Genomic DNA, 22,421 nt, shown 5'->3' with positions numbered 1-22,421 from the left:
GCTCTTGCAGTGGCTGTGTTGGTTGGTATGTGGCTTGGGTCTCTTACACTTATATAAAGCACATCTCTTCAAGGCAGAGGCACAGGCCTTTGTCATTTGGCAGGCATCTGTGGAGGATCTCACCTTTAACAGGAATGGATGCTGACAGCATGATAAAAGGCTGATAAAATTCCCTGACCTGTCTATCACCTTCAGCAGACATTTCCCTTCTATGTGTCACCATGCTTGTTCTGGCCCTTCCTGGACCAGGATGCTTAGAACAGACCTTTTGGATCAGAACCTTTTCTAATCCAAGTGTTCTGGTATGCCTTTTCCTTTAAAAGTGATGGGCCCTATTTCTGGGTAGATCTCCCCGGTGGCCTACCTGGTAGGGCTCAGCTTTAAAGTGGATGGAAGGCAGGACTGTCTGAAGCAGTGGCCTTAGACGGCCTTGATCTCCTTACCTTGGACCTGCTCTTGCCAGCTCTTGGTAGAATGGGAGTTCCGAATGGGTTCTACTCTAAAGCAGACCACCTTGACAAAGGCCACAAGAGTTAACATGGCCTCCAGCTAAAAGGCATAGTAGCTGGGACAGTAGCTATTTCCTCCAGATGTTTTGTTCAATGGAAATATTTCACTGATAAAAAATACCCTCTCACTCCCCTCTGAGAGCAGAAGCAATCAGTTAAGGACTGCTGCTGTGGAGCTGGAGGAGCACCACACCCGTGGGTTACTCTTGGCAGTGTCTCCTGGCCAGCTGCATGGCTCCCAGGAGACTGAAGGGCAGCTGTGTAGAGAAGGTGCTAGGGAGCAGTGGGGGTAGAAGTGAGGTGAGGGGACCCTGGTGCAGCTGCTGAATTCCCAGGGCTGGCTATGGGCTTCTTGACCTCAGGTCAGTGCCCCACTGCTGCTGCTTCAGTCGCCTCGGGGAGGATTACTCAGAGATCTGGAGGTTGGCTGTGATGACATCAGCACAGCATGAGAGGAAAAATGACAGCCTGCTCAGCTTGGCTGTGTTGCTAGGAGGGATCCCTGGTGAGGTGGAGGAGAGTTAGAGAGCTGGATGCTACTGCACTGGACCACTGGGGTCTGCTAGCGACTTGTAACTTGGCACAGATTTTATTTTATTAAAAAAAATCTTAGGGGCTGGGGATTTAGCTCAGCAGCATAAGCACCTGCCTTGCAAGCAGGCAGTCATGAATTTGATCCCTGATACCGATAAAAAAAAGGAAAAATACAAAAAAAAAATTTTAGAACTCTGGTGGCAAAATATGCAAAACAAAGGCAGATGGTACAAAATGAGTTCAGCTGGTACAGAGGTCATTCGTTTTATAATTAATTATCTTTAGAGATTATCAGGCCCGTGAACCTGGTTTTACCAGTGATGCCCCAGGGAGGGCAGCTGGGAGGTCAAACGCTGGAGTCTGGATTCCCTGACCTCACTTTTTTGGATATGTATCAGTCAACTTTTCATCATTGTGACAAAACACCTGAGAAAATCAACTTAAAAGGAAGAGAGGTTTGTTTTCTCTGATGGGTCTGGAAGTTTCAGTCCATAGTTGCTCGACCCTTTTGCTTCAGGTCTGTGACAAGGCAGAACATCATGGCGGGAATCCATGGCAGGGGAAGCCTGTTCAGCATCGTGTGGCAGCCAGGAAGGGGCAAGGGAGGTGCCAGGGTCCCTCAGTCCCCTTCAAGGGCACAGCTTGCAGTGACCTGCTTCCTTCTAGGCCTAACCCCTGAAGGGTTTCATCATTTTCCAACAGCACTGAAGCCTGGTGGTCTGGATTTTTGTACCTGAGCCTTTGGGGGATGCTTCTAAACCATCCAGGTTAGTTTTCTGTTGCTGCTGTGATAAATGGCCATAAACCTACAGCTTATCCTACAGTCTGTAGATTACAAATCCATCACAGGCTGTGCTGTGCTAGGATCCAGGTTTTAGGAAGGCTGTCTTTCTCCCTGAGTCTCTAGGAAAACACCCAGTTCTTTGCCTTTTTCAGCTCCAAGAGACCACCTGCCTTCTTTTACGGTGACCCCCATCCTCCCGTTTTCATATCCCACTGTCTCGGCTCTCCCTATAACCCTTCTTTCATCTTCTGAGTACAGCTGGGCAAAGCTCTCTGCTTCTAGGAACCTCTGTGATGACTGGGCTCATTCGGACCACTTCGGAGTCCTTAACTTAATCACATCTGCAGAGTCTGGTTTGCCACATAGGGTAAAGTAGCCACAGGTCTGGAGAGGAGGGTGTGGGCATCTTTGATGACTTGGTAAACTTCTGGGCCAGGCATGTGTAGGACTCAGTAGGTATGTAGAAGGCAAGTGGCAGAGCAGGTCATAGGATCCTGCTCTCCTGATGTCAGGGCCTCTGCTCCCCACTTCCACAGTACATAGTGTTGTGTGATGCCGGGTAGACAGGAGCCACCCTCAGCTGCAATGATCAGATTTGAGATTCTGCATGAGGCACCCAGAATGCTGGCACTATAGACATGGACAACTCTGCCTAGCTCTTTGTGCTATTTTAGAAGAATTTATTTTGCAAAATTAAAAAAATGTATAAAGAACTTCTGGAGACTTCTGGGAAAATGGCAGTGTGACAAGCAACAATAGTCCAGCCTCTCCAAGGTTCAGAATACAGACACTGGAAAATAACAACTTGGGGAAGAAAGAATAAAAGAGAAGTAGACTCCTGAGAACCAGGAAGGATCCGACAGGAAAATTAAGACCTACAAAGAAGCTGAAGAGACAGAACACAATGCAGAGAAGGGAAGGGACAGTCCGCACTTTGTGGCTCCCTGGATAGGGAGACTGAGTGTACACAGACAAAGTGAAAGCTGGGGGCCTCAGAAGGCTGCAGGGAGGATAGATGAGCAGGTAGCTGCAGGGAGAATGCGAGATTCTGCTTGCATGTGAGTCCTTCAATAGGCAACAACCAGTGAGTGATTCCAGTCCCAGCACCCATCATGTCCTTGGAGAGAGAGCTTGAGTGGACTCCATTCTGGGGAAGGGTTGATTGTTTGCCACTGGAACTCAGAGCAGCTATGGGGCAGCTTCATTTCAGGGCTTCCAGTATTATGTTTCTGCAGTGACTCGGTGAGAGACAGCCATGGGAGGAAATAGTGCCAGCTGCTCCTCAGAGGATTAATATGTAGAATATATAAATAATCTAAAAAAATTAGATCCCCCCAACAATTTAAAGACCCAGTCATCAAATGGGCATCAGAAGTAAACAGACAACTCTTAGATGAAAAGGTACACATAAGCAATAAATACTTGAAAAATGTTCAGCATTGCTGGCCATTGAGGAATGCAGATTCAAGCGACACTGAGATTCCATCTCACTCCAGAAAGACATCAAACAGTAACAAATGCCAAAGAGACTACAGGGGAAAAGAAACTCTTCTTCATTGTTAATGGGAGTGTAAACTGGTACACCCACTATGGAAATCATTATGGAGAGTCCTCAACAAACTAAAACTGGAAATTCCATTTGACCCAACTATTCCCTTTCTTAGGTATCGTCCCAAGTTAAAGACGTTGTATTACAGAGATACCTACATACCCATGTTTATAATAGCACAATTCATGACAGCTAAGTCTTGAAGACAGCCTATCTGTCCATCCACAGAAGAATGGCTAAAGAAAATGCGCTCTCCATACACAACAGGATACCACTCTGCCAGAAAGAAGGGTAAACTCCAGTGGTTCTAAAGCTGTAATATTAAGTGAAGTAAATCTGACACACAAATTTAAACAGCACATGGTTTCTCTTATATCAGAAGTCCTGAGTATAAATAAAATACAAAATCAAAGACAAACAATAGGAAAAAACAAGAGAAGAAAAGTTACTGTAGTTTAACATGGCCAGTGTATCTAAAATTGCACTTTGGTTTAGTGTAATTATCTTGAGTGTCTTAACATTTTTTTGTCCTGTTAGTCTGGCTGTTAATCTGTTTATGACAGTTAACTTGGTAAAGACTTGTAAAAAAATGAATAAATCAAGTACTGCCCCTCCACCTCCCAGAAAAGAGGATAGAGGATAGAGGGAAATAGAATTGGGATGTGTTTTATATACATAACAGTTCTCCACAATGAATATAATCATATGTACTGCAAACGTGTACTAATAGTAAATAAAAGCAAACCAAACCTGCACCCAATTCTACAGAGCATTGTCTGAATTCTTCAGTGTAAACATTTTGCTGTGTTTGCTTTATCATTGTTAGTATTAATGTAGTGTTTGCTGAATTGAGAAAAGTTAAGTCCGTCATGCCCCTTTACTGCCAGATACTGCAGCCTGCCCTCTCTCAGGGTAAGGATGCTCTTTTTTATACCATTCTTCAATTAGTAAAAACAGGATGTGTGCCACTACTATTGAGTACCAGTTCAAATGCGGACTTGTCCCTTAGGACATTGACATTTTTTTGCAGCATTTAGGGTTTGCACAGTAATTCCTCACAATCATGTGTATTTCTTGGCAGGAATGCCAAGCCAGTTTTTTGGGGTTTTTTGTTTTTGTTTTTTGCATCCTGCTTAGTGTATCATATCAGGATGCATTGCCTAAATTCTTCATTATAAACATTTTGCTGTGGATTTGGCACAGGATGTCATTTTGTCCCACTACTGGTCATGTTAGCTTCGATCCCTTGCTGACTGTGTTGTTGAATTTGCATAATTCAATTTATCTGGTCTGGAGGGCTTGAGCATTTAAAGTTAGGCATTTGCAGAAAGGATTCCCCTCTGTAGTTTCCCATTTGGTTTGCAAGTCCATCTTGTACACTGGGACTTGTGGAAGAGACCATCTTAGTTTCCTGTGTGGTGTGCCCTGCTGCCCTGTGAATTGGAAGGGTTGGGATCTGCACGCGGCTCATTGCCAGCAGCAGTGATGCTGGAATTTCCTAGGAGTGGAAAAACTAGGTCCTGGAGCACATGCCTGACAGCCCTGCATTCTCTCTCTGGAATGTCACTTTTCTTCTAACATTGCTCAGGATGTTCTGCTCTGGTCAGCTGCTGGTGGTATATGAGGCTGGAAAGACCTCCATGGTCGCCCTTTCACTGACAATGAGATTCCACGTGGAGGGAATTCTCAAGACTTGAGAATCTGCCATGTGGGCAGATGTGCTGTTTAGCCCTGGAAGTTTAGAGTTGGATTGTAGCCTGAATTAATTTGGATCAGCACTTCTTAAACTTCTTTCAGGGTATGAACTGTTACACACTGGAACATTTGACCTTGCTGACTCCTGTAATTGTTCTTACCTGTTAACAAAGAAACAAACGCAATTGACTACGTGTAATGCAGTTGGGATTAATTGAGAACATGGTGCTTTGTAAAATGAAATGCAATAAGTGATCAAAAAGAAAAGAACATTGTGAACAACAGTATGTCTTGGTTCTCCTGCCTGAGCTTTGTTAAAAAGCTGATGGATTGCATAAAGGAGAGAGACTGTGTTTTGACCTTGTGGGGTTGTTGGTGGGAGTACAAAGGCCCTGGGTGCATGTGCATAAGAGGTGGTCCCAGTGTAAGATGAGTGACAACCCTGAGACTAGCCCAGAGCTGCTGAAGGAGTGGAGCTCTCGCAGCTGTGGGAAGTTCTTTAGCCTGGAGAGGCCAGGAAAGACTCGATGAAGCAGTGGGCCTGAGCTGAGTGTGGAGAAAGGGGAGGGGATGGGAACTTGAAGACAGGGCAATGGCTTGGTAACAAAAGCTCTGCCTCGTAGACCACCAGCAGGATCTGGTGGGACCAGACTGTGAGAATCATGGCGAAATGACCAGAATGTGTGTTTCTGGGGGAATCTGAGTAATTGTTGAATGAGTACCCAGTGCTGCCAATGAAAACAAAACTTGGATGAGACCAATTTTGAAATTCAGTCTGATGAAACATAAACAGGCTTTATAATGTGCTATTGCTTGGGTGATTATTTTCAGAATACAATGTTCAGCCAAATGGTTTCTAATTGATCTCAAAATATTTACTGAGTCTAGCACTGTGATAGCTTTCTATTGAGCTGCTGATTTTTCCTAAACGCACAGCAAGAATATGAATATCCTAAGACTAAGAAAACAAAAATGCCAAGAATGTTTAGACACAAATGCCAAATGTACAGTTCTGGGATAAACATGGCAAAGTAGATTGGGTCCTGTCTCTCCATTTTCTTTGCTTCATAATCTGTGTAAAAAACCAAACCAAGCAGTCACACATGAAATTCAGGTTCTTGCAGGCATATGGGTCCCGAATAAGTAAACAATTTTTTAATTGAAGCACTTCAAAAATAACACCATGCAAGCCTGTGATAAGCTGAGGCAGGAGGATCCAAAATCTGGGCTCAATCTGTGTAACTTAGCAATTTAGAGAGACTCTACTGATTAAAAGAACTGAGAATGTAGCTCAGTGCAAAGACCCTGGGTGCAATCCCCAGTACTGGTGTTGTCAAGGATAAACCACTGGTCAGTCTACTTGTAAGAACTAGTCCCTGAAACTCTTCATGTAACCATTAATAACTGGAGAACTTGATCTCTGAAACCTGAATTTTTTTTTTTTAACTCTCTTCTCCCAGGATGGTTTCAAAATAGGCTTACAGATCTGAGCATCTTCCCTTAGTGTGGGCTGGATTTAGAAGTAAATCACTGGAATATAGAAAATGGTGACAGTGGTGAGTGCTGAATGCAGAGACCAAGAAATCAGAGGCGCTGTGGCTTTCTTGCTTTGTTTTATATGGATTGCCTGCCCTGAAGGAAGTTAGCTTCGGTGAGCCTACACATGACCTATGGAGAGACCCCCCCATGGTGAGGAAGTGAGGTCTGTTGTCCTCAGCCCTGTGGGCGACTCACCGGCCAGTGACACCCTCAGATGACTTCAGCCTCTGCCACTTCTGAGGACACCTACCTGAGAGAGCCGCCCAGATAAGCCCTCTCAGATTTCCAAGAGTTCCAGACCTGCAGAGGCTATGAGATGATGTTTATTTTAAGCTACTACATTTCTGGATGACGTGTTACGCAACACCCACAGTGAACAGTAGATTACAGACCTTGAGCAGTGATTTTGACATGCTTGTGGTCAGACTCACTAGCACTGAGTCATAATCTGTAGGGATTTTACTATTAACATTATTTTGCAGCTTGGCTTTTTAAACGTGGTTGCTAACTTGATAGATGCGCTTACCACGACCCTTGCCTGGTGTGTTTCAAAAGTTTTTAAAGGACTGTTACTAAGGTTAAATTGATTTATAGATTCGTGTCTGGGCAGTTGTTAATGGTTTAACTGTAACTGACGTTTGTCCACATCCTCACAGGAATGGCTAGTGACAGAAGGCCTTTAGCAGATCCCAAAGACAGCTGATAAGAAAAATATGCCTGTGTGTATATTCCTAAAGATTATACTTATGCCTGAACTGGAGCAAAAATTACAGGCAACCTTAGGAAATCTAGATTAGGAGATATTTTACCTTCCCTCCAAAAAGATGTTTTTAGTTCCTTATCTTCTGCCTTGGTGTGAGCAGAAGCTTCCCAGGGTTGTGTGTATTCTTCAGTTTTAAAGCCATGGATGTGGGTACCTTGCTTTCCTACTTAGGACATTTTTGCAGGAGAAAGGCTTTGCCTGGGCACACATCCTCCTTTTCACAGTGAATTCTTTGTGCCTGGCACAGAAATGCTGGGTCCATGTGTTCCTTTGGTGATCAGTGGGGCAGGCTGAGGTTGGTGGAATTGGAGCGAACATTGCCAGGAAATGCAGGTAATGTAGTTTTGAAAAGAGCTAGAATAAACCCATCTAGAGAGGAGTTGGTGACTCCATTTACCTTGGTGTGTTATGGTTTGTATCTGGATGTTCCCCCAAACCCTCATGAGGTCATAGTGAGGAGAAGCTTCTCTGAGGCAGCTGAATCTGGAGTTTCTGATTGGTTCATTGTCTGGTGCTGGGATTGGGGCATGAGTGCTCTGTGCACCTAGGGTTGGTGGCCTGCATGCTACATAAGGAGGAAAAGGGGCTCGTTTCCCCTTTGCTCTTGTTGCTTTTGGTATCTTTCACTGATGTGAACTGTTGTCATCTGGAGTTAGCCTCTCTTTTTAACTGATTATTAACTGAAACTTCTACAAACTGTGAGTTAGGTAAACCTTTTCTTCCTTAGTTTTGGGTGTCAGGTGTTTTGTCTCAGCAGTGGGAGAAAAGTAACTAAGATACATGGTGCCTTTTGGAAAGTGGAATGTGAGAGTGATTGAGTTTCCTACACAATGAAGTTCCTCCTTTTTTCATTGCCGCTTGCATATATCAAAGAGCGTTCATCATCTGCTTTTCTACTTTATGCGGTAGCAGGTAAAAATGATGATTTCACTGTGGTGACAAAATTCAGTGTTGGGCTGATGTCAGGCTGCCCCTTTTAGCCTGTTAGGATGGATGGTCATGCCCCTCTCTCTCTGGACATGTCATCTCTCTGGGTCTGCTGTGGGTCCTTGTGTGGTGCAAATAGGACAGGCTCAGACAGGACTGCAAGCAGGCAGTCATGAGTTCGATCCCTGGTACCAATGAAAAGGAAAAAGACAAAAAAAAAAAAAAGTTAAAAAAAAAAAAAAAGGGACTGAAGGTTGATAACTTAGTTGATAGAGGCTGGCCACAGGGGCGTTGCACTCATGTGAGTTGCACTCATGGAGTGAGTGCTTGGGCTGAATGATGGCACACTCTTCTGCTGCTTGGAAGCTTGTTGTGCTTGATATTGCTTTGTAGAAATGTGACTGAGAGATGATACAGAGAGGCAGGCTAATGTGGTCAAACAGACTTTTATTAGTAGATCTCTCATGTAGGATGGGGTGATCAGGAGGTGGAAGACAGGAATCAAGAGGAAAGTCAACACACTTTTAGGGGAATTCTGAGAGAGGGCAAAGCACAGCCACAGCTTAGGATGGGCTTGCTGATAGCTCTGGAGGCCCTCAGTCCATAGGGTTGGTCTCTAGCTGCCTGGTCCTTGGCCCTAGAATGATTTGGGGAAAGGGAAATAGTGGCCTGGTGCAGGAGAACAAGGAAAGGAGATGTATAATACAGATTCTGGACCTGAGATATTTCTGACTTGACCTGCGCTGAGAGGAACAATTTCCTCCCTGAATGCCACACCATAAAGAGTATGGAAAGTAAGAAAATAGTTAATATAATTAGCTTGTGATAATGGATGCCAAATAGACAAATGTAGGCTGGACGGGAACTCGGAACATCTTGTAACAGATGGGTTCGTGTTGCTGAATGTGCAGTTGCCAGATCCTTATCAGACTGTTTCGGGGTCCTTGCCACCTCTGACTCTCTAACAGTGGGGTGTTGGGAGGCATCTCCATTCTGCAGTGGAAGGTGTTCCTGTGTGTGCTTTTTCTTGTTCGGAGATGTGCCAGAGAGCAGGTGAGGTTCACCTCACCAATGAAAGGACTCAAATAGCTGGGCTCGGAAAGCCAGAGCAGTGGCAGGGCAGTTCTGGAGGGATTGGTCTCCCCTTCAGAGTTTCTGGGATGCATATGCATTTTAAAAATTTACTAAGTGTCTAACACATAATAAACTTAGGAGCAAGCTGTTATTCATATGCATTGTATAACTTTTATTTATTATATAATTGATCCATGTTATATAGATAAATCAGAAACTTTAAACCTAGGAACAGGAAATGAAAGCCAGCCTTAAAATCTTGCCATCTGGTGTTAGTCTCTTTTTAAAAGAAAGGATTCTGTTGTATATGAGTTTCCTTTTGTAATTGTTTTTCCTAAAATATTTCCTTTGATAGTTTTCTTTTTCTTTTTCTTTTTTTGAGAGTTTCACTATGAAGTTCAGGCTGGGCTTGAACTCACTTTGCAGCAGCCCACACTACCTTTGAATTTGCCGTGATTTGCCTGCCTCAGCCTCCTGAGTGCTGGGATTACAAGCGTGTACCATCACAGGCGACTCAGATTTTAAATATCTGGAAATTGTCAACTTCATGAATGAAAATGTGAAAGGAGGTTCATTTTGCATTCTTTTATTCTAAATAATTGTTTCATGTTACACTGCGGTTCTTACAACCAAAGATGTCTATGACAGAGGAGTTTTGTAAGTTCTTGTGGTCCTGATGACCCTAGGCAGATGACTTGAGATAGTACTTTGGAAAGGATGTAACCACCCAGGATGATAATCTGATCTCCCTTCCTGATGCGGGTGATATCTGAGAACTCCGCCTGTTAGTGTGGGTCCCTGGTTAGGGGTTGAGGACTGAAGGGTGAAAACCTTGGGAAGAGCTGATTGCATTAGATATGACATTTGCAGCTCCTTAGCTGGAGAGCCAAATAATGGGCATAAATCAGGATCTGGGAGAGCTGGTCCCTGAACAGCTGTCAGCCAGCTGCTGCGTTGGTAACTGGCAGACAGCGGGTGAGTTTTCATCCGAGAACCTTAAATCATGTCAGGAACAGCAGTGCTGGACTCTCACATACTTGTCACCCGGGCCTGAGCACTGTCCTGCCTCTGCTACCTGCTGACCTTTGCCTGCAGGCCGGTATTGCAGCTCCTGAGCTTCAGTCCCCTTCCTGTGATGAGGACATTAGACTGATAATGCGGTAAAGCACCTGGTACCCTGATGGGTTTTTGTTGGTACCCTAGCAGTTGCTGTGATGTGTTACGGTCCAGCATAGGCAGGGTTTGAGCAGATCACTGCCAGGAGCAAGTCTGTTCTAACCTCATCATGTAGAGATCTTCCGAATCCATTAACTCATAACCCCTTTACTCTCATACCCAGGAAACTGGTCCAACACAGAGAAGGTTAAATCTAATTTAGATTTCATCTTGGGACACCCAGTCTTTGGGTCTAAGGCCAGGAGGACCCTGGTGAGCAAGGTGGCTTTTCAAATTAAGGATGAGACCTCGCTGTGTCCAGGTGAGATTGGGATTATTTTATTCCCAAGAAGGTGAATGGCAGGAGGTTAAACAGCAGACTGACCAGTACTTTTCATGTACCCCCAAAGTATCCCTGAGCTCCTGGACCCACATTTCCTTCCTAGTTTGGTGGGCACAGGCCATGGGGTGCCTGAAAGCCTGCAGCCTGGGTTTGGTGAAACTGAATCACACTCCTTGCTCCTCCGAACCTTGGCTGGCCAGGTCTCTGGGGTTTAAGCAAAGGCAAGGGCCGCTGTAGAATTAGATTAGGGAGCCAGCCATTCAAACAGAGGATTTGTGCAGGCTGCTAATCCTCCTTGGAGTACATTTGGGGTCAGGAACAGGATGCGTGACCTTATTTAGAAAAATGGCTCTGTTTCATTATCCTTTATTCCCTTAAAAAGAAAAAAATCATCACATGGCAGAGGGTCAGGACTTATGGGGGATTTTTCTGGGTGATTCTCTGTTTTCAGAGTCGTATTTCCACAGATGTGATAAAATTATTGGTAACTTGGATGCTCACTGCTCCACCCTTCCTCACCTCTACTCATGATTCTCACATATCCCAGGAGTTTGTTCTTTCCCTCCCAACCCCAGCACTCAAGGATACAGTTGATACTTCTTTTAAGAGAAGAAGGCAGAAAGAGGTCTGTTGCCCTGTGCGCCCTCCTCCCGGTGCTCTGGTTCAGTACCGGCACCTTGTGTGGATTCTGAGCAGATTCAGGCCATACAGCCCAGCGGCCTGCTCACCCCTTGCATGTGTTGCTCAGGTGCTGCCACTCAGTCTCCCCAGCCTTGTCCTCTTTGTCTCTATTCCCAGAACCGTGTTCGCCTCTGTCCCCCTCATGAAAAGGAGTCGGAGGATCCAGGCCCTCGCCAGGCTGTGCGGTGCCGAGCCTGCCAGCTTGCCTTGCTTTCTGTGCTTGCAGTCCCGTGGTGCAGTGCGCTGGAAAACTGAACTGGAGGACAGCATGTTGTTCTTGCTGTTATTTCCAGTCATTTATCTCGTCATTCATTTCCTTATACAATTACCCTCCTAGGACCCAAGAACAGAGAGATGAACGCGATATGCTGAGACACAGGATGGAACTGTAAACTGTTGCCTCTCTCTCTCTTTTTTTGGCATGATCTAGACAGGGTGGAGGAAGCTTCAGATCCCTCCCCAGAGCCTGCCCTGGACAGAAGCAGCACATCACACTGTCCTGTCTGAGGGTGCTGTGGGAATAGTCTGAGGAAACAAACCCAGGAGGAAATGGGATTCGCAAGAGTGGTGTCAAATGAGGGAAAGGTTTTGCTGGCCCCTGCCAAGTAACCACCCCATAAGTAAAGATCAGGGAGAGGTCCGGGCATTATGCTGTTGAGATGGATATCATTTGAAGCATGAGGCTGAATACATGGAAAAGAATTTAAAGGTTCTTGTTAAATGGAAAATGGATGAAGGAAACATTTGAAATGCTTGGTATTTCAAGGAGTTTCCAGACTTATCTCCTATTCCACCTGGACAGGGTAGACTATTATTACTCTTCTAAAAAAAGCAGCTGTGTGTGTGAAAAGCCCTGAAGGGCCACATTCCTCTGGAGCCCTTTTATTAACAACCTTGTGCACACTCTGCAGCCTAGGTGGGTGGGACCGGAGTGTCCTGAGGTGGGCTCCAGAGGTGTGGGGCTGGTTAATAGCATGCTTGCCCCATGGCTTCTTTCCAGTCTTTCATCAAGGATGGCCCCTTATCTGTAATTCCTGGGCCAAAAAAACAAAATTCTGTTTTGCCTTTTTGTGTGTTTTAAGAAGCTCCGTAGACTTGGATAATAGTCTAAGGGCTTTGACGAACAATTGTAGTGGAGAGAAAGGTTGGGATGGATTCGGAGGCCGAGTCGGCCATGCTGGCAGCTAAGCTGGACATCTTCTTCCTGACTTGATGGCCTTGTGAGTCTTTCTACCGGCAGGATCTTAACTGTGTACAGAGGGAGCTGACTTGTCCCTGGGCTCAGGCGTGCCTGGAGAAGACCTGTTCCTCTGAGAGCCAATTTGATAGATTCACAGTGCTGCTTGCACCTCAGGACAGCCCTAAACGATGGAACAGGGAGTCCCCTTTCTTAGAGCATCTGTATCCCTCGGTTTCAGAGAAGGTTGAAATTTGGTGATGAGAATGGTTGGTCATTGAGAACTATTGCTGCCTCACCCTCATTGTTCAGAGTGGGCCCTGAGGCTCACTTGGAATGCAGATTCCCAGCTTCACCCAGGAGAGGAGATGGGCAGTGTTTTGTCTGTTCATAGGGCTGGGTGGATCCTGCTTTGATAGGGTTTGTGTGTGATCAGTGCTGGATTATTCCTGGAAATGGATGGGTGCATTACATTTGTATTACCAAAGCTTCTCCTTCCAAGGGTGGGGCCCAAAAGGCATATGAACATCTTTTTACAGTTATAATATCAGTCATCTCATTTATAGATTGTGACCACTTCTTCCTTCTAAGTTGCTTTGCCCTATCCTGTCTGGTACTCAATGTGACTCATTTAAATATGCTTATTTTGGGCTGGGGATTTAGCTCAGTGGCATAAGCACCTGCCTTGCAAGCAGGCAGTCATGAGTTCAATCCCTGGTACCGATAAAAACCAAAAAAAAAAAAAAAAAATGCTTATTTTATGATATGTGCTATGTCCTATAGGCAGATGAGGGGTGTGTGTGTGTGTATATGCTCTACTTTTGCTGACCTGGGCTCCTTGTGTTGTGAAGCAGTGTCTGCTTATATCCTTCCTTCACATGAAGGAGGTTCCTACCGTTTGCATGACAATTGTCCCTTAGATATGTAACTGTTAGTACATTTGCCTGGCACGTTGGAATTTTTGTCTGTATTTCTGACACCTAAGAAGAGTCCATTTGTAGAGCCCAAACATCATCCGCTGTGTTTATAGCATGCTTGGTAGGTAGTACAGCTCAGTGCATGTTCACTGAGGGAATGAATGAATGAATGCATGAATGAGTGGTGAGGAGTAAAAGTTCCTAGTGTACTATGAATATGGGCACTAGCAATGCACCTGTATTTTCTCCATCCCTTCCTCTCCAGAATATCCCAGAGACTACATACTTTTCTATTTGAAAATGTAGTGCTTGAATCAAGGCGCTTAAATCTATGAAGGTGAAACAATTTGTCTGAAGGAAGGGACCCTTAATTCAATTGGTTGGCTGAGTGATAGTTCATCATCCCTGGGTGGTCTGTCAGCCTGCCAGTCTTTTCCTCAGCTCCTCGGCAATATCAGCAGTGCTTCCTTCTCCTCCTTAGATGCAGGATGTCTGCTTTTTCTGAGGGAAGCACTCTTTTCTGGTCCAGCAGGAACTTGACTTGGTTGCTTTTGAAAATGGTGTCTTGGTCCTCTTTCTCAGGGTCGAGGCTGCCTGTCAGTAGCCTCATTGTGATATGGTTTGGTTTTAACTCCTCTGAGTGTGATTTTATACTGAGAAGTGCTGTAGTTGGTTTAATATACGTTTAAGCAATTGATAATCATCGGTAAACTTGTAATTGAAACTCTCAAAAAGGAAATTATGCTATTAGCTATCTGAGTTCTCTGTCTCTTTTTTTTTTTTTTTGTGATGGGGTTTGGGGTGCTTTTCTTTTATACAACCTGTGGCCTATTTTCCTGGCACCTAAGTGTGAACTGTTTTTCAGTTTTATTTATTTATTTTTGGTACTGGGAATTGAACTCATGACCTCATGCTTACCAGGCAGGTGCTTGTGTTGCTGAGCTAAACCCCTTGTTTTTCAGTTTTAAAATGGGTAAAGTCCTATGCCTAATTTGAGAAGTTTAAAGTGTGGAATTTTATACGTGTTAAAAACATACACAAGAGATTTTTTTTTTTCGTAAAAAATATTCAGTTTCTTCTGTTTAACTGGAATTTGTTTTTTCAGAATCTGTTAGTTTCTTTAAGAGTCTGAATAGTTCAGTCCTGTAAAGAATGGCCCTAAATCCTGTGTGTGGTGTTAGTGCCCAGTCATGCAGTCTGTTTTGAAGGCTTTTTTGACCTTGTAATCAGTTCCCATGACACCTTGCCCATTCTCTCTTGCGGTCTGTAGTGGCTGCTTGTAATGTGGCAGGAAGCCTCTTGGCGAGTTTGATGGAATTTGGCCCCTGTGATCATCTGTGTCCTGAGTTCAGGCTAAAGGAGCTGGTGTTCCTCAGAAAGTATGTGCTGTTGGGGAGTCCTATCACTTGCCAGAGGATATCTTTAAAAATAGACTTAGTGCCTAGAACAAAAGGGAGGTACTTCCAGGAGTTGGTTGACCCCAGCCTCTGGTACAATTTTCCCTCAGGAATTTGCTTTTGAGGAGGTCCTCCCTCCACCTTTAGTTGTTTGGAGGGATAAATGGTAATCAGCCACTAAGCCATTATATGTTAGCAATATACCCCGAGGGCATGAGAAATTATCAAAAGACTGGCAAAACCATTAGAGGAGCCGATACATTCTGAAGAGAGCTATATAGGGACCATTGCTGTCATTCCAGATATCGCAGTTAATAGGCTATGGTAGAGGCTAAAGCTACTGCTGATAAAAAGACCAGCAAGAGTTCCCTTGCTGTTTGTGACTCTACCTATTACAACAGAATCACACAGACTTGCCATCCTGATTGGCTGAAAGTAGGAATAATCTTGATGCCAGGGAGAAGATTCCTTCCCCATCCCATCTCGACCTACAATTATATTTTCAGTATGTTCTTTCTGCTCTCTGGGATGTTAGTCTTCTTTATCTCCAGAGTGCAGAGGGGAAACTGTTATGGCTTGAGGCACGGCTTCCTGTAAGCACATATGCAGTGAGACCGAGGGACAGGGGTGAGCAGCGCACATGTACCAACTGAGGAGAGGCCTTTGCCATCATTTCTAGTCCTTGCATGGCACAATTTCCTTGTATTTTCAGACTCCCAATTCAGGTGGGAGTAGGAGGAATGAATGTCCAAGAAGGATGGTGGCTGTTGAGCATACGAATCCTCCTGTTTAGAATGTAGCTGGCAGGAGACACCTTTGCTGTGGATTAAAATGCTTAATTTGGGTTGCAGATGGATCGGAGTGGAATCTGGCCTCCTGTTGCACCCCTGAGCTCTAAACAGAGTCAGGTCATGGTCAGCAGCCCTGCATGGAGGCAAGAAATGAAGATAGTGTTGGGCAAGGTTCCCTCAGAAATGGCTAAGAGAGACCTAAATATCTATAGTAGCCATCTGAAATGATACCAGTGTCCACTTGGAGGGGGATACAATGGGAAATTCCTTCTTGAGGGGGGACTGTTGGGAAAGGAATTTTTGCCTCAATTGAGTAATTTTTCCTGCTGTTTAATATGCATACTATTCTCCAGTGGGTGAAAGATGCAGAAGAAAGATAACATTGTTTAAAGATAATTCTCAGAAGCCACTCTTGGCCATCTCTTCTGAAGTACAGGCCCTACCACGGTCCGCATGTTGACACATTTCTGTTTGTGCAGAGTTTGGTAACCTGAGGGGCTTTGCCATTTTGCCAGGGTACTTCTGTGCCTCTTACTAATGCCACTGAAGAATGTGTCTTGTGCAAGTTTGGAGTTTAGAAATACTCTGCGGAAAAGTGCAGTGTGTTATAGGTCACGTATAGACTATTCCATTGAACAGAAAGCAGATGACCTTTTTCAAGGGGTAAGGGATCTTGGGACAGCTCAGCTTCCTATCTTCTTTGCGTAAGAAAAGGAAGAACTTTTGTCCCTACTCCTTACTTACCCTTGGCCAGAAGAAGAGGATTAGGCTGTTCGTTGGCATACTGAGGCCTGTGTATGTCCTCTATGTTCCACTGGTCACATGTGTTTCTCTTTGGTTGCATTTTTCAAACATTCCTCCAGTTGAAGCCAAGGCTAGGGCTGGGGTGAATGCCCATGCCTGGCCATTAATAAACTCCATTGGTCCCATCCATGACAGCCTTACTCCAAGAGGGTGACTCCCCATGCAGTACTGGGTTTCCTTTGTTGTGTGAACCTTGTATTAAGATGCCTTGGGAAGACTAATTCATATTGAGAGTTTCATGATTCTGTCACTCCCTGAATGGTAAGGGCAACACTTGCTACCATGCAAGACAGAACAGGTTCATATCCCTGCAAGTACTGCTTGGGAAAGAGGAAGCACACTGGATATGATCACAGACATGAGCAGACCTTTGAAGGCTGTGTTTTCTTTAACTGGACATAGTTTTGCTATATAAGATTTTAAGGTAGTGAATTATTTTGTGATGACCGATGGAGTTTCACCAAGCTTTATGCTTTGTATTTAATTTTTAAAAATGTGTTTTGAAGACTCTGATAAACCTTAAGGCTAATTTGTGGGATGATCTTTGTCAAAGTTGAGAGCTGATGAAGGGACATTATTTCCATGGAGGGTCAAACACTAAGACACTAGCTACAAAGAGCTGGCCATCTTGAATTGGACATTGCAGGTGGCATGTGGCATGTGGCGAGGCTTTGATTTTGATGGCTGTGTTTGTTCTAAACCTATGATGGACCCAGTGGGGAACCTGTCACGGATGCCTCTGCCTGCAAGAGTACTTCAGTCCATGCATGGATCATAAGGCATTGTTACAACTTTCCTTAGCTGCCACTTCCTTTGCATTTTCTCTTTAAAATCAAATATGTAGTGTTATTTCTGGGGAAAGCCAGGGTAGCTTGAGTTTACTGTATCTGACAGCTTTTCTCAGATGCCTTTGAAATACCCAGTTGCCAAAACACAAATGCTGGAACTAGAAACTTTCTTGGGAGAGGATCTGCATGTCGCTTGTGGGTTTCCAAGCTTCCAAGGAAGAAGGAAATCTGTGCTGTGACTGGAAGAGCTACGGGTAAAGAGTGAGCCAGGATGGCAAGTCCATGCTGCTGCCTCATGCCTGACCTCGGACAAGTCTCCCCATGCTCCAAATGCCAGGTTCACTGGCAGAGCACTAGGCCTGCTGAATTTCAGACAGGAATGAACTGCTCTTGCCTCCAAAGCTGGTTATCACAGGAATACTGACCCATAAAAAGTCATGTTGTATCATCTGTCCTTTGGCTGCTGGCCTTGCACCAGGGGAAGGAAGGCCTCATCTGTGGCTCCGGGTCCAGCTTTGGAGGTGGAATTTGGGAATGTGAGCACTCAGGCAGGCTGTGACACCGCCACTTGCAGAAGTGCAAGTCAGTGGCTGGTGATAGATGCTCCTCCCTGCTTTTGTGTGACCGCTGACCCCCTTCCTTGCTTGTAACAACTTTGTGAGGAAGCCTTTCATTTTAGCTGTCACGGAGCTCAGAAATGGGCTGGAGGAAAACAATTTCGTAAAGCCCAGAAGGTTTGACTTTACAGCTCTGTGTGCTGGATTTATTAGCAGCCCACCCTTCCAACGACACGTGCTTCACAGCCTGGGTGTTCTGATCTGTATTATCTGGGTTTATGTGGCCAGCTTGTGAGTTGGGATACAGTGGAGATAACAGACCTCTTCAATAGCCATTAATATATATATTATTTATTGCTTTTTTATTATAAAAGTAATAGGGTTCACTGTAGATAATCTGGACAATGTAGAAAAATATGGAGAATAGTATTCATTCCCAGGAGCAAAGCAAGTACATTAACCCTGGGAGGAATTAGCCTTTGGTGGATACCAGCCATCAGCACACACCCAGACCCACAGAGTGTATTCTGCCCTCACCATTGCGTGTAGTTTGGAACCCTGAGACTGAAGCTTCCACTTAGTGCACCTAACCCCTTGTTCTTTACACACCTGAGACTGCAGGGATTAGTGATTTGCTCACTGATACCATCTCTAAAGCTCCCTAGGCAAATGACTTTTTGTGGAATACAAAGGAAATTACAGTGCTTACCCTGCTCCTTAGTCTTTTCCATCTTGGAATTTTTTTTGTGTCTTGCTGGCCAAAGTGGATCCTTTGTGTGCCCTAGGAGCCAGCCCACTGCTTCTCCTGGCTCTTCTTTTGCTAGGGCCTTTGGAGAAGGAGCTTTTTCTGCTCAGAATTTATTCCCCTCTCTCTTTATGGATCCCTGTTGCTCCACTGTCTTGTGAGCCTCATGCAGCTTCCAGGAGCAGATGTCTGTCCTGAAGCCGAGCTCAACCTCCACCTGGCCATTGATCTCTCTCTTGCCAGCTTCCGTTTGCTTCTTAGTTTTTGGTGAGCTGTACAGAGTCTTGGATGCTGTGATCTGAATGGGGCTAAAGAGGTCTTGAGTTTGAGTTGCACATCTGCCTATTTCTTGATCCGTGCATTTTTATGCCTTTCTTTTTCCATCAGTAGACTGTGTCATGTACAGGTATCAATGCAAGAATTGTGTAAGTTATACATTATCTCTCAGAGATTGGCTGCTTTTCCATTCTTGACACCCAAATAGTAGCTCTAGATTTTGTTATTGTTTTTTCCCCCTAACTTTAATAGATCCCTTAAATGAAGGCTTACCCCCTGGTTAAGATATCTTCTCACTAAATCGATTTATAAGTTGAGATAACCTATTCAAAAATCCTACAAGTGGTTTCTTGTTTTTATTTATTGGTAAGAAATTAAGTTGATTATTAAATTTATGTGGAAATGCAAGGGACTCAGTATAGCCAAAACAATTTGGGAAAAGAATGTGGTTGGAGGACTTACTATAAAGCGATGGAAGTCAAGACATTGTGATATTGCCATAAGAACTGATGTATTAGGTCCGTGGAACAGGCCTGGTGGTCCATGTGTGTGGTCAACACACTTGTGTAAAGGACCCAGCATGGCTCATTGGAGTGAACAGGCTTCTGAACAAATGATGCTGGAACAGTTAAGTATTGTGAGAAGAGGTGAACCTTGACCCTGGGGTTGTACTATAGAAAAAATTAACTCAGGTGGATCAGTATGGGGGGGAGTCAGAGTGCTAAGTAACCAAGAAGGTAACTGGAGGAAGTTGTGTGTCCCACTGTCCTTCCTTCCTTCCTTCTTTCTTTTTCTTTCCTTTCCTTTCCTTTCCATCTCCACCTCCACCTTCACATCCTCTTTCTGATATTTTTGGTTCCTCTTCATTCTCCTCTTCTTCCCCTACTTTGCAAGTGACTCTTACTTCAGTTTATGTGTTACATTCATGCAAAACTGTCTTAAATCTGGCTAACATTTCATTTAAATCTACTTTAAAATGTGCCAGGAAATCCTGGCATTGAAACAATCCTTTGGCATCACATTAGTAAGCACAGAATCCTTCTGTTTAGCCAGAGTTCTTCCTGTCCTCTTGGCGCCCACCTGTGCCCCTGCTCTGGGCCTGAGGTTCAAGCCCAGAGCCTTGTGGGAAAGTCCTCACACAGCTCTGTAACCCATCTGGTGGCCCTGGGCTGGGGCTCTGCTGGCTCTGTATGTTTCATGCACAAACGTTAGATGTTGAGTGAAGCATAAAGTCCATCTCCCTTCTCCACCTGCTCTGTTCAGGATTAAATTGTGACATCTGCAAGGGGCAAGTTAAGGAATTTGCAGCTGCTGCAGGAACTGAGTCTGAGGAAAAAGTGTACAGCTTCCTATGCCTCTGGAGGCACAGAGCCAGGCGTGCCTGTCTCTATAGATAGCCTCAGCTTGGTTTTACATGAGCCTAGGGTCACTGAACATCCTGCCCTCAAGGACCAAAATATATGGCAAATGTTTAAATTAAAAATTATTACAGTAAAAGACAAGTGGCCATTAACTCACTTCAAATTACTCAACCCTTGCTTCAGACACCCCATTCTTCTTGACATGCATCTTTTATACAGTATAATATCATTTAAAAAATCGTAAACATTCAGTGCATTTTTCGATCATCCCTTGTGCATGCTGATCAAGTCAGTGCCATATCTGGGATCACTCTGCCTTTATTTCATGGAACTGATACCTGGTGCACATTTGCTTTGTGACAAGCATTGTTCTAGACGGGGGAAAAGCATTCCAAGCAAGACCTGGAAAGGTCTGGCTGAATGGTCACTATGTTGTGGGGGCGAAGGTTTTCTGGGCTCTCTCTCTTTTTTCTTTGTGTAATGCTCCAGTCAGATCCAGCCGACTGTGGGATCTGTGTGTCCTCTGCAGTCAGGGGTGACGTGGTCTCCAGGAGTGTGACTGTTGTCACCGTATCACATAGGATGGTTGGTTATATACAGGCTCAAGATATCCTCAGAGATGCTTGTGTGGTGGAAAAAGAGCCACAGTGCCTTCCAAGTAGGAAATGTTCAGCAAATATTTATTGAGCAAATGCGTATCTGCCGGAGATAATCCCCTGGGTGGTACTACAAACACACAACCGGATTCCAGCTCTCAGACTAACATCTGAATTCTAAGGAACTGTGCTGAATCTGGGAAAGATGGAGCCCCCCTGCCAGGAGCCCCTTTAGCTTGTCCCTGCAGTGTTCCTAGTATTATGGAAGCTCTCCCAGAGGTTGGAGGAGTTCAGTACTGCCAGTGTGTGTTTGAAATAAGCGACCTTGTCTGGCAAAATTTTCTAAGGTCTTGCATACTTTGGTATGGCAGAAGCCAGCCTTGCTGTGCAGTTATAAATAGCCTCAGAACCTGAGAGTTCTGTGCTGGGGCTCTCAGTTAAAAACAGCTGATTGCACTCCTGAGATAGAGCAGAAAAACAGCTTTTCAAAATTCTGTGTGAACTGAATGACATTCAAGTGGTTATTAGTCTTCCTAGAAATTATGCCAAGAAGGCAGAAAGCTTCCTTTTTTGCACCCCCTACTCCCCATCTTTATTTTTTGGCCTGTGTATGTGCTTGTCACTTTCGTGTATATAGATGAACTATTAAATTTGTATATGTGTGTGTTTATTGGTGACAAACAGTTAAGCATACCCACTTCTTTTTAAGTTTAAAAATACTTCCTAAACTGCAGTGAACAGACTTAAGGGTTAGAAGGGAGTTTAAAACCATTTAATCTAGTATCTCCACAAATTGGTGTAAAATCAAAAGGGGAAAAATAAGGACTTTTATTTGTTTGTTTTAAATGACAAGGTTTCTCTGTGTAGCCCAGGCTGGCCTCAAACTCATGGCAATCCCCATGCCTCAGCCAAGTGAGTAGCTGGAATTGTAGGTAAAGGATGATTTTTTTAGAGATAAATTTATTCAAAAGATAGCTTTTATTGAAAGATGCCATTCTGTATATGTTTTAGGTGTAGAAGTGCCATTTTTAATGACATAGTAGTTGGAGGTGTTTTCTCAAGCTAGGATGTTATCCCTGAATTGACCAGACTTGAGGATTTTCTGCTGCGGTCACCAAAGTCTGAGAACTTGTCATCCAGAACCCCCACCAACTCTAACTCAAGCAGGAGTGTTTGTGCTGGGAGCTCCTGTGTCCAGGGTGGTCCTTCTTTGGGCAATTTTGGTCTGTGCTGGAGAAGAGTTGGTGTTCTGGAGAACTTCCATAATCTTACAAAAGGCCTTTTCCTGGGAGACAGAGCTCAGGCCTGTAGGGGAAGTGAAAGCGGGCTTTGGATCGACAGTTTCTCTGGCTAACGCAGAAAGGCTTGTGAGTTTGTGTGAGTGCCGTGAATTAACTGCATAGCAGTGAAACGCTAACATGGTTGATCAGAGGGAGTGTGTAATTGGAGCATAATAGAA

General features: G+C 44.4%; 1 protein-coding gene across 6 annotated transcripts in view; it reads left to right on the top strand.

Moving 5' to 3' along the window:
• The window catches only part of Tln2 (talin 2), a 377,519-nt gene that overhangs the window by 66,577 nt on the left and 288,521 nt on the right, over positions 1 to 22,421 (top strand). The window lies entirely within an intron of this gene.

Source organism: Cavia porcellus, unplaced genomic scaffold (genome assembly GCF_034190915.1).
Source record: "Cavia porcellus strain 051 isolate PalLab524CR breed Dunkin Hartley unplaced genomic scaffold, mCavPor4.1 scaffold_38, whole genome shotgun sequence".
NCBI lineage: Eukaryota > Metazoa > Chordata > Mammalia > Rodentia > Caviidae > Cavia > Cavia porcellus.
The sequence above is the reverse complement of the archived record's forward strand: the minus strand, read 5'-3'. Positions and strand labels throughout refer to the sequence as shown.